The following is a 16,848-nucleotide window of genomic DNA, read 5'->3' as shown; positions in this document are numbered from 1 at the left end:
AAGGGGCTACAGGTAAAACACCAGCCTAGGGTAGGTGGGACTGGGCTTCAAATCCTTGTCCAGCAACACGCTTCTTCCAGGGCCTCAAAAATAACCTACAGGCAACAGGTCTTTGGCCCTCAGAGCAGGTCCCACACCCCTGTGGTAGGTGCCTGCCTTCATCATCCCACACAGGGCCACAGAGCACCGCTGAGTGCAGGCCACTCAAGAACATCACACAGGGAGACACCTTAAATGCCTACACAGCCCCTGACACAGGTTTCACTGCTCCACACACGTTTGCAGACCCACATTCAACATCCTTATAAATGGATACAGGATTGGAAGGGACACTGAGCAAGTTCACAGATTATACAGAGCTGAGAGGAGCTGTCGATTCCCTCAATGGCAGAGAGGCCCTGCAGAGAGATCTCTACAAATGTCGGGGCTGGGCAATCACCAACCATGGGAAGTTCAACAGGGGACAGTGCTGGATTCTGCACCTGGGATGGGGCAGCCCTGGCTGCACGGACAGCCTGGGAAGGAGAGGCTGGAAAGCCGTGCCAGGGAAAGGGACCTGGGCTGCTGCTCAGTGCCAGCTGCACATGAGGCTGCAGTGCCCTGAGCCAGCAGGGACAGCCCTGTCCTGGGACACCAGGGACAGCCCTGTCCTGGGGACACCAGGGACAGCCCTGTCCTGGGACACCAGGGCCAGCACTGCCAGCCGGGCCAGGGAGGGACTGACCCGCTCTGCTCTGGGCTGGGGCAGCCTCTCCTGGAATATTGGGTGGAGTTTTGGGTGCCACAAGATCAGGGGGACATTAATCTATTAGAGAGTGTCCAAAGCAGGGCACGAGGATGGTGAAGGGCCTTGAGGGGAAGCCGTGTGAGGAGCAGCTGAGGACACTCGGTGTGTTCAGCTGGAGGAGACTGAGGGGAGACATCGCAGTCGCAGCTTCTCCTGAGGGGAAGAGGAGGGGCAGCCCTGAGCTCTGCTCTCTGGGACCAGGGACAGACCCGAGGGAGCGGCTGGAGCTGTGTCACAGGAAGGTCAGGCTGGATCTCAGGGAAAGGTTCTTCCCCAGAGGGTGTGGGGCACTGCCCAGGCTCCCCAGGGAATGGTCACGGCCCCAAGGCTGCCAGAGCTCCAGGAGCATTTGGACAACGCTCTCAGGGATGCACAGGGTGGGATTGAGGGGTGTCTGTGCAGGGCCAGGGGTTGGACTCAGTGATCCCTGTGGGTCCCTCCCTGCTCAGGATAGTCCATGATTCTGTGACATTAGGCCACACACGCCTGTACCTCCTGCCCCCAGCTCCCCTTCCCAGTCTTCTACACAGACAGGTTTTAGCTGAGTGCCAACACTGATCGTGGATTGCAGTGATTTTCCTCTCTCAGATTTGCAGAAACAGCAAAATTTCTTTTTCCCATCCTTGTTACCAGTTTCACAGGCTTTGCTGACCAACATTCCCACAGCATTTGCTCCTTCCACTCTTCTTTCAAGGAAAGTATAACACAGGGGAGATTTCTTACAGGGCTTGGCACAGACTGTTGGCCATGAGGTCTCAGTAAAGGTTTTGAAAAATAACTTCCAGTGAGTCAGAGCCACATGACTTTGCCTGGTCTCCCATCCCCACCCCAGTGTTGTCCTCCAGCCTTGTGTGCCACAGTGTCATCTCCAAGGCCACAAGAAATGTCTAGAGCAACATTAGTGGTGGCAGCAACAGCAGTAATTTCCTAGCTCAGGAAGCACAAACTTATGGGCATTTTTTCATGGTAAACAGCTGCTTCCTCACTTGTGCTGAGAGAAAGTCCTTCAAAAGCTTTTCTTTTTAACTTCTGTAGCAAAACAAAATGAAAAACAGAGACAAATGTGTAAGGCTGCCTTTGATTTTCAGCAGTGGCAGTGACCAACCAGGGAAGAAAAAAAAAAGGAAAAAGGAAAAAGAAAAGAAAAAGAAAAAAGATAAAACCCAGCATGTACTATAATATTCCTCCAGGCAGAGAAGAATGCTGGAGGTGGAATATGCCAGGATGACATCAGGGGAGTGATGCAACAGATCTGGAGCCAGGAATCCTGTGCTGCAGGGAGCTGTGCAGCTCTAGGTGTATAGAAAAGGGTGTGCATTTTTACACGTAAAACTTGCAGTCCAGACCCAAGATAAGGAGCACAGAGGGTGTGCTGCACACTTTGCCTGTGTGTCTTACACAGGTGGAGCAGGGAACTCTGAATATCAGAAGTCACCCAACACTTCTCTATGAGAAGAATGTATTTCAGTTTGTGTTCAACTTTGCCAGATTCCAGCTGTTTGGGCTGGATTTTTTCCATGCTTGCTCCCTGCCCCAGACTAAGTGGTTTTTGGGAAACCTTCAGCAAAATAGTTCAGTTGCTTCTCAGCACAAGGCTAGGGAAAAAAAAACCACCACATTTTGACCCTGTTACAGACTATATGTATGAAAAGAGTTGTTTGGGGGATTCTGTGATGGCTCCACACACTGGAAAAGGAATATGGCATTTGTGCCACCAATACCAGACCTCCTGCCACCCCTGTGTGATTTTCCCCAAATCAGCCACATAAGCTTTCCAGAAACCTCAGTCTGTTCAGGGGAGAGTTTTTGGGGTTTGAAAACTCCACCTGAGAGCTTTGTCCATGAGCCTGGATCGTGGTGGAAAGAAGGAAGATGTCTCATTTGAATAAGGGGATGCAGGGAAGTGATGGACAAACTATGAGGGGCCTGTCTTCCCAACTTCTGGGTTCTCCAAAAGCTAATGGCTCACAAAAGGTGAGTTGCTGCCAACCAGCCATTCCCCAGAAGAGAAGCAATGCCTCTGCATTTGTCAAGCACTGCACAGCAGATCTTCCAGTGACAGTGGTTAACCACGGCCACAAGAAAACAAAAGCACTGGGACTGTCCCTCTGGAGAGGAACTGGTTCCTTGAGTCTCATCTCCCCTGAGAGGAAACCCTACCACAGCACGGGTTCCTCCAAGGGATCTCTGCAGAGAGGCTGGCCAAGAGAAATACACCCTTGATGCCTCTGGCTGCCTTAGGAAAGATGTCCTGGGAAATTTGCTGAGCCTGGGACTCAGGAAGAGCCTCCACACACCACAAACACAGAGACATTTTGCTTTGGGGAGTTTGGTTTCTCTTTCGTTTTCTTCAGTTTAAGAACACTGTATCAACAAAATCCTAAGCAGAAAGTGAAGGTGACAAACCAAGCCCGGAACAGTTAAGAAAACCAGCAGGAAAATGAGCTTGTGTTTGTCTCTCTTCCCTATGCACGTTTAAAAATGTCTTTTCACGTGACACAATCAGGTATCAATATCATGAAATATTGCTTGCACTACTCTGGATGTTTTTTGCAAAAATAAAAAAAAAAAAATTAAGCCACTTACACTGATAAGGATTATGATGGGAGTTATGCTTACAAGTGACACTGAGTTTCACAATTCAGTCCCAAATGCCTCTACTTTGATAAGTAAATCAACAGGATGAAAAATTAGTGCAAAGAGCTGAGTGAGGCAAAAACTCCCATTACCTTTATACAAAATCATGGTAAGAACAGGAAATATCCTGTGAATTGATATAAATCACTCATTATCTCATCTTATCCCATTCAAAATTAGAAGAATGCTCTAATCAGAATCTGCAAGAAGAACTGAAGAAGTAAAGGATAATAAGATGGTTTTGTGAGAAGTCTTTTGGCATGGAAAGGTTACAAATCTGAAATGAAATTTTAAAAATTTATTATCTTCCAGTAGTACATACATTCAATTTTGTGAAGAATTAATAAAATTTTCAGAAGGCAGGAAGCAGAATTGGAAGTACAGCTTGTGCTCCTGTGCATTTGCTGAAGAAAGAATTGATATGAACACCTTAAACATCAGAGTTTTTCCTTCTGAAGGGTTTTCCCATCCAACATGACTGGGAAAATATAAGCCAAGCTCTCTACTTCAAAAATCCATTAATTGGTAAAGAAAGGGGGGAAACATGTGCTATTGATTATGTAATTTATGTGTTATGATATCCCGGTGGGCTGACATGTTCAGTGGTGACCTTAGCCTTTGAAATGGTGGATTACATAGCATAAATCTCCTTCTAGGAGTAGTGGACATTTTTTAGAGAAATTCTTTCCATTAATACACCACAGCTTATGACTGCTGAATGTATTCTTGGTCTAACCTCTAAAGAAGAGAAAATGGGAGGATTTCTGTAATTCTCTCACTAAAACAACAAGCCAAAATCCCTCAGTGGCATTTCTGCAGATGTTCCAGGCAGGGAAAATGTGGCCACTTCATCTTGACTCAAATAAAGTAAGTGAGCATCTAGATACCTTTCTGGAAGAAAAAATTTACACATTTGCAGCTATGAAAGGTGTGCAAGGTTTTGGGTTTTATATCTCTAAGTGAGACAGTTTTTCTCTGACAAAAAAAAAAGCCTCAGATTTCCTTTCCAGTTAACCTTTCTCTGGCCATGGCACTGCTGTTATCTACCCTTCCTTGCCTTTTGGGAACATCTGGGTAACCAAAGCCAGTGTTAATAACGTCAGAATAACAAATCTCCTACCAATAGGTCCAATCCTCTCCAAAATTTCAGGCTGGTTTCCTGCAGAAATGAGCAATTATATGGCCTGTGGGTGGGTCCATACTACTGGTTATCTGCCCTTCCCCTTCACCCCTCCAGGAGCCTTTCAGCAGCCCAGGAAATTTCCATCAAATGTGCCAGTGGAGCAGTTGTATCCAAGGCTCTAGGAACCCTCACACTTCATTCAAGTGGATGACAAAGGAAAGATGGACTCATGATGGACTCACTAAAACAGCAAAAAAACCCACCTCACCCCTAATTAGACATCAGAGACTCTACACAACAGAGGGCAAGCAGGCTTATCTCCACCCATGGCAGAACAACTTGCTCAGCAGGACATTTCTATTTTTATTTTTAATAAAAGGAAACCCGCAGTGAGTGTTCTGATGGACATAGAGACAGATCAAGAAAAAAAAAAAACCACACAGAAATGTTTGTGTGCTCCTTCAGCAACAACTGCAGAGTTATCTAAGAAACTACAATCTTTTTACTCTCCATTTCATCCTCTCCTCAACTAATTTTGTTCTTTAATTATGACTCCTGGCAACCTGCAGTACAAATGAGGATTTTCCTCCTTTAGGTAATGCATGTTCTTGGCTCTGAGGAGGAGGCTTGTCTGTCAAAACATTAGCTGTCTCTTTCATATGTTAAGTATTAATTCTATTTATCTTCGAATTATTTTCAAATACTGGAGGCATTCTTCCCTGTATTGGAATGCAACAAGTGCCTAATTTCAGGTTTTCATGTTCTTCTTGCTCAGTTAGGAGGCCAAAAGCGAGTAATTAAGTTCTCATTTAAACCCCATTTCCTTAAATACCTATCCTCTTACCACACACAGCCTCTTTACCAGCCCCAGCTCTCCCACAGGAGGCAGGAGCAGGTGGCCCATGGGGACAGCTACAGCCACAACCTCATTTCAGATGGCCTGTAGCCACATTATTATTATTCCACCGTTTACTGGGTAATACCAAGGCATGTGTTAATGCGTGGCAGAGCAAAGGACTTATTGGTCCCTGAGCAGGGAAGGAATTTCTTGTCCCTGATGTAAAGGCAGGAGTTAACAGCTCACCACCACCTGACACAGAGGTCCTTTTCCCCTGCTAGGCAAGGCCAGTGACAGCCTGTACACACACCTGGAGCCACAACAGGTCTGTGCTTCCCTTCCTGCAGGAATAAAATCAAGGGTTTAATTGGGACTGGTACAAGGAAAACCAAGAGTCTTGGGTGATTTGTGTGCTCAGGACCAGAATTAGCACTGGTATTTTGGCAGTGTTGGACCATGCTGACCTCGTGCTGGCCCTCCAACAGATGCTGGTATTACTCTTCTCTTCTACTGAGGGCTTCTCCATGAGCCAAAGAAAGGGAGCTCCAGCATCTCTTGAGTCAAGATAAAGGCATCACTCCTTCATAAACTGGATGAAACCACCACTTGGTTCAGCTCTGCCAAAAGAAGAGACAGCAGAGGGAACGTGGTCACGACCAGCCTTCTCAGAACTCCCACGGAGACCACAGAAGATGCAACTTCAATGCTTTTAGCTGCCCAGAACCCCAAACCCTAAAAATGCATTTAAGGCACTGCAAGATATGGGTAAAACTTATGCAAGAGGCACAAAAATAGAGCCCTGTGTCCACAGCAACACAAGCACACAAGAACTCCAGCATGTCCCGTTTTCGAGGTCACAGCAATGCTCTCCCCAGAACTAAGGATGAATGCCCAAAGGGAAAAATACATTTCAGAAAACCTTTCCTGCCCCCTTTGGAGGGGAAGGCCTCCACGCCTCCTGCCTTGTGCCACCTTCCCGTTTCCCCAAGGGGCCGCCCGCCCTGCCAGGAGCGCAGCACCACGGCGATGAATCCGTGTTTTCCACTGCAAGGAGGAGCATGACTCACAGTCCCCACCAGGACCCGGTGACTTGTGGTATCCAAAGCAAACACAGCCAGCGAGGCTTTTCAACAAACAGTCAACAATCTCCTGCTAGCTGTCCACCCCATGAAATGCCACAGCTTAAGGGTTTTTCCCTCACTTTGTCCCTCGCCGTTGCCTTTCCTCATTCTTTCTCAGAGGACACTTATAAGCACAGCCTGAGCCTCACTTTCCCACCCAAGCTAAGCCTAGAAGAGTCTGTGGAGGCCTGAACAACATCCTCCTCAGCTTCTATCCCATGTCCCAGTGCCTGTTGGATGATGCTGCTGGAAATATTCAAAAAGAAACTAAATCCTCACCTCCTTCAGGAAACTGCTTTGATTTCAGTGACTTTAGTGACTTTAGTAACCCCATCTCCCCTGTAGAACTGAGGAGGGAAACAACTTTGCACAAGTCCCATGGTGAGCAATACAGGAGCCCCTTGTTGTGCCAAAGAGGAGACTCAGGGCCTCAGCCCCTGCATCTGGAAGCCCAAGGCCACCAGCTTCATCACATAGCCTGACAGTCTCCATTGCCACTTGTCCTGAGTGACTCAGGAGTTTGGGAGAAGGAGGAGGAGGACAGCAGGCAGTGACAGTCCTCTGGGCTGCAGCACCAGGGGTGGCAGACAGGCGAGTTCAGCATCCTCGGGCCTCATCAGGAAGGGCACTGACACATCCATCACTGACATGAGAGGACTTCAGGCCTTTCTCTCATCCCCACCAGCTCACCCACACGGCCAGCAGGCCACCACACACAGATTGTGGACAGCTGGTATCAGCAAAAAATACTCTGCAATGAGTTTTTTAACCTTTGCTGCCATGATCTTCAAGAGTAGCAACTCGCTTTGCAGTACCTCCAAAAGGAGGTAGGGAGTGTGTCTGAAACTGCTTCATTTTGGCCATCCAACAGCAATCAGATGTTAATGACTTCCAGTTTATTCCCTGTGGTACCTGGTTCAGGTTTGTGGAACCAGGAATGCTTGCTAATATGTTTTCAGATTAAATGGACCTTTCCTTTTCTTAATGTATGTGCCTAAAAATGACAGGAGTTGCACAGTCATGCCAAGAGATTAAATTACCCTAAAGCCTGGAGAGGGATTACAGCTGTCTGAAAACAATAGGTGCATACTTTATTCAGCAATGGTGTGCTTAGTCAAGACAAATTTGAGTGGCCGTGAAGACTGGTTTGTTTCTCAGTTAGTGCTTGTGAAAAGCTGCATAAAAACACAGTGCTGTGAATGACCTGACATCCATGAACAAGTCTTGTTTCAGCAATCACCCTGCACAAAGCAAACCCAAAAATCAATAAGGCCACCCAGCAGGTTCCAGGTTTGTCTTCCCAAAGGGCTGTCCTGCACAGCAAAGCAGGTGATGTACAGCCAAATATACCCATACCCACATCTGCATGACAGTTTATGTTACAGAGCCATTATGCCACCAAACTAAATCAGAGTGACATTTTCCCTTGCTGAATTCTCAGTCTTTGCCCTCCTGGTAATATTTGCATAGTTTGGATCAGGTACCAGCATCTCCCAGGAGTGACAGAGGGATACACTCAAGAGGATCTCATGGGAGGAGCCAGCCATGCTCAGTACTCCTGACCTTGGCACCTCAGCAGCATCACATGTAAAACAGATACTGAGGAACTTGAGGCACCTTCAGGCAGGCGTGACAGACAACCCACAGTTTTGAGGACAGACATTTGTGTTTTAAGCACCTAACATGAAAAGTCAGGCTCTGGCTCCAGTCTCTAATACATTAACCTGCCACTTCCCTCACAGCCAGAGGAAGCACATACCAGATGCTCAGGAGAAATGGGGAATAGCTCTGAATATCAGCACAAACCACCAGCAAGACTGGGTTTGGATTCAGAGGTCAGAAGCAGATTGGAGAAGTGTAGAGCAAACAAGGGCATACTGCAGAGAATGAAAAGACATAACTGGATATGGAAAAAACCACTCGAACAAAGGTGGCAGAAGGGTAACACAAAGACATCCGAGCATTTGCAGGACTCAGTCCTGCCCATGAGGCCTCTAACACAGACAAAACCTGTGCAACACAGCACCCCATCCTGCTCTGCAGGCAGGTTAGCCTGGACTTCAAACTCTGCCTTCACCTGAGCTCCAGGTCAGATCAGAAATGCAGCAAAAAGATTGAGCAAAAAGCAAAAAGATTGGTCACAGCCAGGCAGGACAGCAACCTCCCTCCTTCCTGAGGACTTCAGGCCAGGAGGAGGCTTACACATAGCAGCTCTGCTGTGCCTCTGCTTCATCCCCACTTGAGTATTCTGAGTGAGAAGGGGCTGGTGGAGCAGCTGAACCTCAGTGTTTTAAGGCTTCTGCCAGCAGAGCCCCCTCTGGGAAGGGAATTTGCTGCTGCCCATCTCCAGCCAAAATCTCAGCCTCTCTGCCGATACTCATTTGCTCAGAAAAGTTCACTTCAAAGGCAACAGCTGCTCTTCAAAGGGGCAACAAACTGCAGGGAAGTGGAGAATCAGTGGTGTCCCAAGCCTTGGTTACAGCTCCTGCCAATCCTTGCAGAGGCTTTGGCCCAGACTGCAGAGAAATTGCAGAGCAAAGAGGGAAGAGACAGAGTGGACAGGTTGTTTGCAAATTTTCTTAAAGAAGGAAAACATTTACTCTGTCTTTGGACAGGCCCATTTGTAATTATTAATCTGTTTCAGGGCAGATTAAAGATGCAATGTTATCTACCTCCTCTGAGATCCCACAAAAAACACAAATGGCCCCCTGTCAATTCTGAGTGTTCCTGTAAAATTACAGATATCCAGCTTCTGGTGGGGTACTAATGAAAAAGTGAAAAAATGCTTATTTTCCCCACATTTGACTGAAAAAATTTTGTAATTCTTTGTGGCTGGTGCACAAAGCAGAAAAAAAATGTTCAGATTCTTCAGCATAATCCTGGTGTCCTCAGTTTCTTTTGGTCTTTTGAGATTGCCACCCTGGGGTACCATCAGATACTAGTGAAAGGTCATGCATGACAATAAATTATCTATCTCCAGGCAGAAGGGGACTCCGGCAGCCTGAAAGAACTCTATCATCCTGTGTGCTGCCTTATGTGTCATATATGAGAAAACTTAATACTTATCAGGCTTCAAAACAAACACAAATAAACAAACAAACAAAAAATTAAGCATCATGTTTTCATAAAGCTTTTCTACTCTTTTTCTCTTCAGTGACCCCCCCAAAAAAATTTCTATTTGATCAAAGACTTCAAATTCAGATGGTCCCCCCATCTCTCTCACTCTACTCTCCCACCCTTTTCTTACAGAGTACCTAAAACAGTGGCAACTTTCCCACATGGTTACTCAAGTCCCATGTTCTGCAAGTAAATGCCCCAATGAAAGTCCCATCACCACAGAGGTTCACAGGCTCCATTCAAAGTCCTGATCATCAGGGGGCCAAGAAGAATGCACCCATTTTTGGTTTACAGAGCTTTTCCAAAGGAGCACAACAGCATCCTCAGCACTGGGATTTGTACCAGGAACAGTCTAATAATGGCTGTGGGATTTCTGAACCAGTTTCCCGTCTCATCAGACAAAACACTATTTTGTATATCAGTTTTAGCCTCCGTAATTTCTCCACAGTTACAAAACAACTGTTTCACCAAACAATATTTTTAGTCTTTTTCAAAAGGCACACAGACACCAGAGAAAGAGCAATTCAGTGCACTGAACTCTTCAGCCATTGAAGAGACAAACTGAAGAGCAAGGACAAAACTCTTACTCAAAGGACTCCTATTAAAAGCAGGTACTCCCAACAAGCCCTTCATTTGGGGCTTCTTGCAAAACCCACGCAGGACATCCAAGAACTGGGGAAAAACAACCCTCCCAGAAGCCTCTGGCTGTTTGGAAAGAAGCAGGCCCAGTCTGAGCCCGAGGTACAGCAGCTCTGTCTCATCTTTCCTGCCTCAGCAGCACTGCCACAAGCACATCTGGTACCTCCTAACTCTGGAGTGATGGGTCACTTACAGAGCACCATGGCAATGCAGCTTTACTCCAAAAGGCCTTCTGCTGCCTGCTTATTACCTCTCAGTGCTCTCTCCACCAAACATTTTTCATTTTCTGGAAAAATGTTTCTCTTTTCTAGCCCAGAGAGGTTTGTAATACCCACCCACCTGACCACAGCATCTGAGCAGCTTCCAGAGTTGCATTCAGCAACACGCCTAGCATTTGTCACATGTGGTTTGCTTGCTCACTCCCATCCTCCTGCCCAGGGAAGGTCTGTGTGTTCAGTGCCTTGTTTCATTTTGGCATTTTATTTTTAAGGTGCTTCTGGATCTTTTCTAGCAAAGAGAAATCAGCACCAGGAAGCATACCTTAAAGAGAGAGCAGAAAGATGGAAGTCTGTGATTCTCCTTGGTGCCATTTCTGCTATTTGGTCCTGGACTGGTCCTTGAGACACTGGCTGTCTTCTGGACAGGTAGGTTTAACTGTTCCCCTTGGTCTGTGATTGTCTGTGGTGAGTGTGGAACAGGTTGCCCAGAGAGGTTGCAAAAGCCCCATCCCTGGAAACATTCAAGGCCAGGTTGAAGTGGGCTCTGAGCAACCTGACCCAGTTGAAAACGTCCCTGCTCTTTGCAGGGGCATTGAACTAGATGATCTTTAAAGGCCCTCTCCAACCAAAGCCATCCTGTGATTCTACAATCCCTTCTGAAAGGCAGGGGGTTGAAATTCAGATTTTTCATAGATAGGAGGCATTCAAGCCACTGAGCACCTGGAACATAAAGACAGGAGACACAAGCTTGATGCAACTCTTCTATTCCAAGCATTGCAATCAGAAACAGAGGGCAGGTTTCTGTAAGAAGCAACAGTGATTCCTTAAATCCCAGTAAACCACCAGCAAAGCCCCCTGCAACACCTTGGCTAACCACTGGGTATGAATGAGAGCAGTGCAAACTGCTTCAATGCTCTTCAGGGGAAGAACCAGAGACTCTCTTTTTGTGCTGAGCACACTAGCTAAATAAAATACCGTCAGGATCATTGTTTTCAGACAAGAACTACACTTGAAGGTGAGGGTGGCAGGTAGGACATGATGTGGTGACATCAAGAGCAATTTCAAACCAATGGGGCATTTACAAATACAGATTAGATGAAGCATTAAATGGCATCAGGAGGGAGTGATGCAGTAAGATGTAGAAATTAGAAATGCTTTTAGCTAGATTTTAAATGAGTATAGCAGAGGACCTGCTACAGTGAGGTTAGCTGGTCTTGCAGACTTTCACATCCTAGGACCTGAACTGATCAGGTCTGTCAAGCTTTTCTTTTCAAAAGATCTGGAAGGAGGGAGGAAGGATAAAAGAAAAGGAAAAAAAACAAAACAAAACAAAACAGGCTCAGTACTTAGCATCTGGGGCAGAACAATATTCTAGCTCCTGCTCAACAGAATTCTACTCAATACACAGTGAATATTTCTTTTTTTTTTTTTAAGATGAAGCAGATCACAAGGACAGCAGGACCCAACAATGCATCACCCAGAACACTCTCCAGAGAGAAGAGAAACTTGGTAAGAAGAAGTAATGAGAAGTAATGAATGCAAATTAGTGGGTGCTCTCACCACTCAAAGAATGGAAAAGGGGTACAGGTGGGAGAGGTGAAAGGAAAAGATATAAAATGTGGCTGCAGAGCAACTTTTTCTTTTCAAACAAAGCAAGTGTTTTTGTTACAGAGATCTGTTGGGAAAGGCACAGTGAGAGGATCCACTCCACCAGCCTGCAGCTCCAGAAACCACAGCTGCATATTCCTCTATCTTTGCATCCAGAGCACCAGGCCACTTTCCGACAAAAAATGAACAACTGGGACTCAGCAGATCTCTCTGGAACAGCTCTGTGGTTGAGATCCCCTGGCAAACAATGCAGAAATTTCAGGCCATCAACACCAACCTCTATTTCCCCAGCTAAGCAGCTCTCAGGTCATTTGTGGAGCAGACTTTGATGGCCAGAGACGTGAGGAGAAAGCTGGAAGGCAGAGGCCTGGGCTGCAGCACCCAAGATTGCCCAGTACCTTCCAGCAAGCCTCACAACCATGGGATGGGCAGCACTTGTCCTGCACAAGGCTTTAATTTTCGCTTTACTGCAAGGAACAAGCGAGACACAGCAGCTCCCAGGCTGTGATTTCATGGCAGTGCAGCCAGCTTGCTCCCTCCCATCCCACCCACTGTGCCGGCCAAGCTTTTGGTGCCAGCTGCGTGAGGAGCAAGACCAGAAATGGATCCAGCTGGGGAGAAAAAAATATCAACACACAAACCAACAACAAAGAAAGGAAGGTGGGAAATCTCTGCAAGATCCATTCCCTACTGCAGCTCCTGAGCTAACTTCACCAGCAGTGCCAGGGGCAGGAATGAGTGGGCTGGATACGGAAGGAAGGGGATGCCTCAGCCAGCATTTCAGCAGTACTCAGAATCCCAGAATCCCAGGATGGGCCAGGCTGGAAGGCACCACAGTGGTGTCATCTGGTCCCACCTCCCTGCTCCAGCAGGGCCATCCCAGAGCACAGGGCACAGGATTGTGTCCAGAGGGGTCTGGAATATCCCCAGGGAGGAGACTCCACTCCCTCTCTGGACAATCTGTTCTGGGCTCGGTCCCTGCCCAGGGAAGAAGCTCTGCCTCATGTCCAGGTGGAACCTCCTGGGCATCAGTCCCTGCCCGTTCCTCTGGTGCCATTGCTGGGCCCCAGGGAGCAGAGCCTGGGCCCTGCTTGGAGCCCTCCCTGCACACAGGGACACCCAGGGATGAGGGCCCCTCTCAGCTGGGGCTGCTCTCCAGCCTGGACAGCCCCAGCTCTCTCAGCCTTTCCTCATAAGAGAGATGCTCCAGTTCCTTGATCAACTTTGTGGAACTACTGCCTCTGTTGCTTTCAGCCAGACTGGCAGCTCAGGACTTACAGGCTTTACTGGCTCACCCAGCTCCACCTGTTTGCAAACACCAAGCCCTGTTTTGCATTACTTGTGCTCAGATAGGTTTGCTAGAAAAACACACTACACATTAACTCTTCCCCAACCCAGGAAAAGAAGCATCCAACTGATCATCAACCCCAGGCATGACCCAGGTAGGAGTTAACCCCTATTCAGCTGACAGCAGAGGCAACACGCTAAAGAGCTCTGACCCACATGAGATGGTTTCTGTAGCCATCCTCATTGCAGTGCTACAGAACCAGCTTGGAGGAAGAACATAAAGAGATTAAAAGGCAACTGAAATCAGTGGCATGGATGAAAACACCCTACTGACTTTTCCTCCAGCACCAGTAACACTCTAATTCTTTGCTCTGCATCAGTGCCCAAGATTCATCTCCTCCTAAAGGAAATAAGCTACTTGATTTACTACACCCAGGGCTGTCACAAATTCACGTGAGAGCAATTACAGCTGAGGGACTCCTCACATGCTGGATCTTTCAATGAGAAAACATGAGATGTTGCTTCTTAGTTGCCCTTGGCAAGTGGCTGTGACACAGAAGATTTCCCAGGTAGGGGAAGAGAAGGTGAGAGAGAATTTGGCTGTGGTCAGTCGAGTGGCTCTGTGAGCTGAGCCAGTAGAGGTCTCTCTTCCACTAATAAAAATAAATAAATATCTATATTCATCTGTGTATGCAATGTCCTCACTTGGAATCCCCAGTCTTGAACTAGAATAAAATATATACATCCAGAAGTCAGCAGCTCAGATGGGAACAACCGCTTTGTTCCAGAAAAACAAAGTTTAAAAATAAGGAAGTTGGTGTGGTGTACCAGGTTACCAAGCTCACAGTACCAACTCCAGGCTTCACACCTGGCAGGAAAAATTTACAGTATGGTCAGTCCCAGACATCCAGCTTCTCTCCTCAAAGCAAGTGAGGACCACAGCTCTCAGGACACAGCCATCTGCTTGCAGGGCTCTTCCAGCCTGCCCAGGTAGCAGGGGAAAGGAGCCCTTTTCACACCTGTAGGTGCCCGGTTTCACTCTGGGTAGAGCCAGTCATGACAGAAAGGCTTTATCAGGCAACAGTTGGGTTTTTGGCCTCCATGTAAAGGACTGCTGGGTCTTTGTGGGAGTAGCGTCTGGAGCACACAAAATGGGGCTTCTGCCCACGACTGGAATCCTTGCTTGAAGACTCAGATGTGAGGCCAAGGATAAAACTGGAATGAAACTAATGTTCCTGCCTGCTGTCTCCTCCAAACAGCTGCAGGCACAGTAGGACAGCCAGGTATAAAAGCCTGAGCTGGCACAGCCCGTCTCTGCGGACGGGGAGCGCTGAACCACAAGGTGTGCTGCTCCCTGATTCCACCAGAGCCGGCTGGCAGGTGCCAGAGCTGCCGGGAGGAGCGGGGCAGCCCCTACCAGCAGAGTACAGCACAGAAAACACAGCCCAGAACAGAACAGCACAGAAAAACACAGCACAGAACAGAACAGAACAGAAAAACACAGCCCAGAACAGAACAGAAAAACACAGCCCAGCACAGAACAGAAAAACACAGCCCAGCACAGAACAGCACAGCCTGCCACAAGCACCCATCCAGGTCAGCCTGGTCCAGCTGGGCCACACGCTGGTGTCCTCCACTGCAGTGACATCCCGCAATGTGCCATCTGCAGCAGCAACCCTCCCCTTTTCCAAAAGCCAGGGAGCTGCCCCCAGAGAGCTGAGAGCGGATCCCCAAAGGATCCTACAACCCCTCAACAGCAAACAAACTGCCCATGGCTAGTGGGGAACCTGTGGATCGGCAGGTTCATTAAAAGGGGCAAGGTACACACAGCCAGGCACAGTTGGGTAATGGGGGGAATTCCAGAGGGGTCACAAAGCAGTGGCAGCTTTGTTTGCTCCAGGGAGAAGCAGGGAGTCTGATGCCGGTTTGTTTTTAGGCAGTTGCACTTGGCATATTATCATTACATATTGACACGTTATTTTTATATTATCGTTATTAATTTTATATTATAGGAAAGTATGCATTTGCTTGCTTTTTAAGTGAAGTGAATGAGGAATTATTTTTATTAGAATTTAAAAAAAAAATAGAGAAAGAAAAACACATTCCCCTCTATTTTTTGGCCTTATTTTGAGTCTTGCAATGACTGATGTGGGCAAGACAGAAAACAGGCAGGGAGAGGAAAGGCACACAAGCTGCCTGGATGGAGGAGGTGGCTGAGCCTGGATGAAGCACAGCAAACCACAAGTGCAGATACAACCCGCCCAGCAGGAAAAAACGCCTTTATTCAGCTCCATAAGTAAACGCAACATTAGAGGTGAGGGGGAAAAAAGTCAGTATTAAAAAAGTACAGAAAGTCCTCAATTCTAAAATGTCTTTAGAATTGAAGTGTAAGTCTTCAATTCTAAAATGAAAGCAGAAGACGTCTAACTTGGTGAAAGATCAAAACAATTCATACAATATAATCTTATTTTACTGCAGATCGTGCATTTTATTAAAGACACTATACTGTGGCCTTTTTATTTTGGTATTTAAAAAACATAACAAATGAGGATAGAAAATTACTTTTCAATTAAAAAAAATACAAAAAGCTGTAGGATATTGAAACAAAACATGCTGTTATTTCCTGAAGTGGAATATTTTCTTTTCAAAATGAAATTCGGCTCCAGGTTTTTTCAGCTGAAGCTACTGAGAAGTACAGATGGGTACGGACGTCGGAAAACATCGTTTTCCAGCTAATTTCCCCATCTGAGGAAGACGAGGCTGGCTCCGCAGCTGAAAAGCAGTGGGTGTTAATGTTGACTTTAAGAACACTTTGTTAGTACTTTCTCTTCCCGCCAAACGCCTCCAGTGAGAAACGGTCAGCTTCACGTCCAAAATACTCCAGCTAAGGAAGGGGTCCTATCTCTCCTCTCTGGCACGGGAACACCAAGGGGAGGGAATGGGAATGCCAACCCTTCCCGCAGCGCGGCCCTGCATGGAAGCGCCGAGAGGGGAAGCCGCCAGCAGACCGGGAGCGCTGCGGGACGCGAACCGGGGCGCGGGGGATGGCGGAGTGCGGGGGATGGCGGAGTGCGGGGGATGGCGGGGCGCGGGGGATGGCGGGGCGCGGGGGATGGCGGGGCGCGGGGGATGGCGGGGCGCGGGGGATGGCGGGGCGCGGGGGATGGCGGGGCGCGGGGGATGGCGGGGCGCGGGGGATGGCGGGGCGCGGGGGATGGCGGGGCGCCGGTCGGGCGGCGGCTGCAGCCGGGGGAGCCCCGCAGCCCCAGCGCGGCGGGGACGCGCCGCCGTGAGCGCGCAGGTACGTGCGTGTGCACACGCCGGGGCTGCGCGCGTCCCCGCGTACGTGAGGCGGCGGAGCGGAGAGTGAGGGCAGGCGGGAGGAAGGGGAAAAGCCGGCGGGGCAGGGCGGGCGCTGCGTGCGCACCCCGGGGCGGCCGCGCGGTTGCATCAGACGGGGCGGGCCGGGCCCG

At 48.1% G+C, this 16,848-nt stretch overlaps 1 long non-coding RNA gene across 1 annotated transcript; it reads right to left on the bottom strand.

The window, feature by feature from the left end:
- Positions 1–4,398: 4,398 nt before the first annotated feature.
- LOC134549605 (uncharacterized) lies at positions 4,399–10,937 on the bottom strand. The gene is made up of 3 exons (XR_010080144.1): positions 10,803–10,937; positions 5,850–6,002; positions 4,399–5,726 (listed from the first exon to the last, which is right to left on the bottom strand). It is a non-coding gene; the product is annotated as an uncharacterized LOC134549605 (long non-coding RNA).
- Positions 10,938–16,848: the final 5,911 nt, after the last annotated feature.

The sequence above is a fragment of the Prinia subflava genome, chromosome 4 (genome assembly GCF_021018805.1).
Source record: "Prinia subflava isolate CZ2003 ecotype Zambia chromosome 4, Cam_Psub_1.2, whole genome shotgun sequence".
NCBI classification, from domain to species: Eukaryota; Metazoa; Chordata; class Aves; order Passeriformes; family Cisticolidae; genus Prinia; species Prinia subflava.
This window is presented reverse-complemented; position numbering and strand designations above follow the sequence as displayed.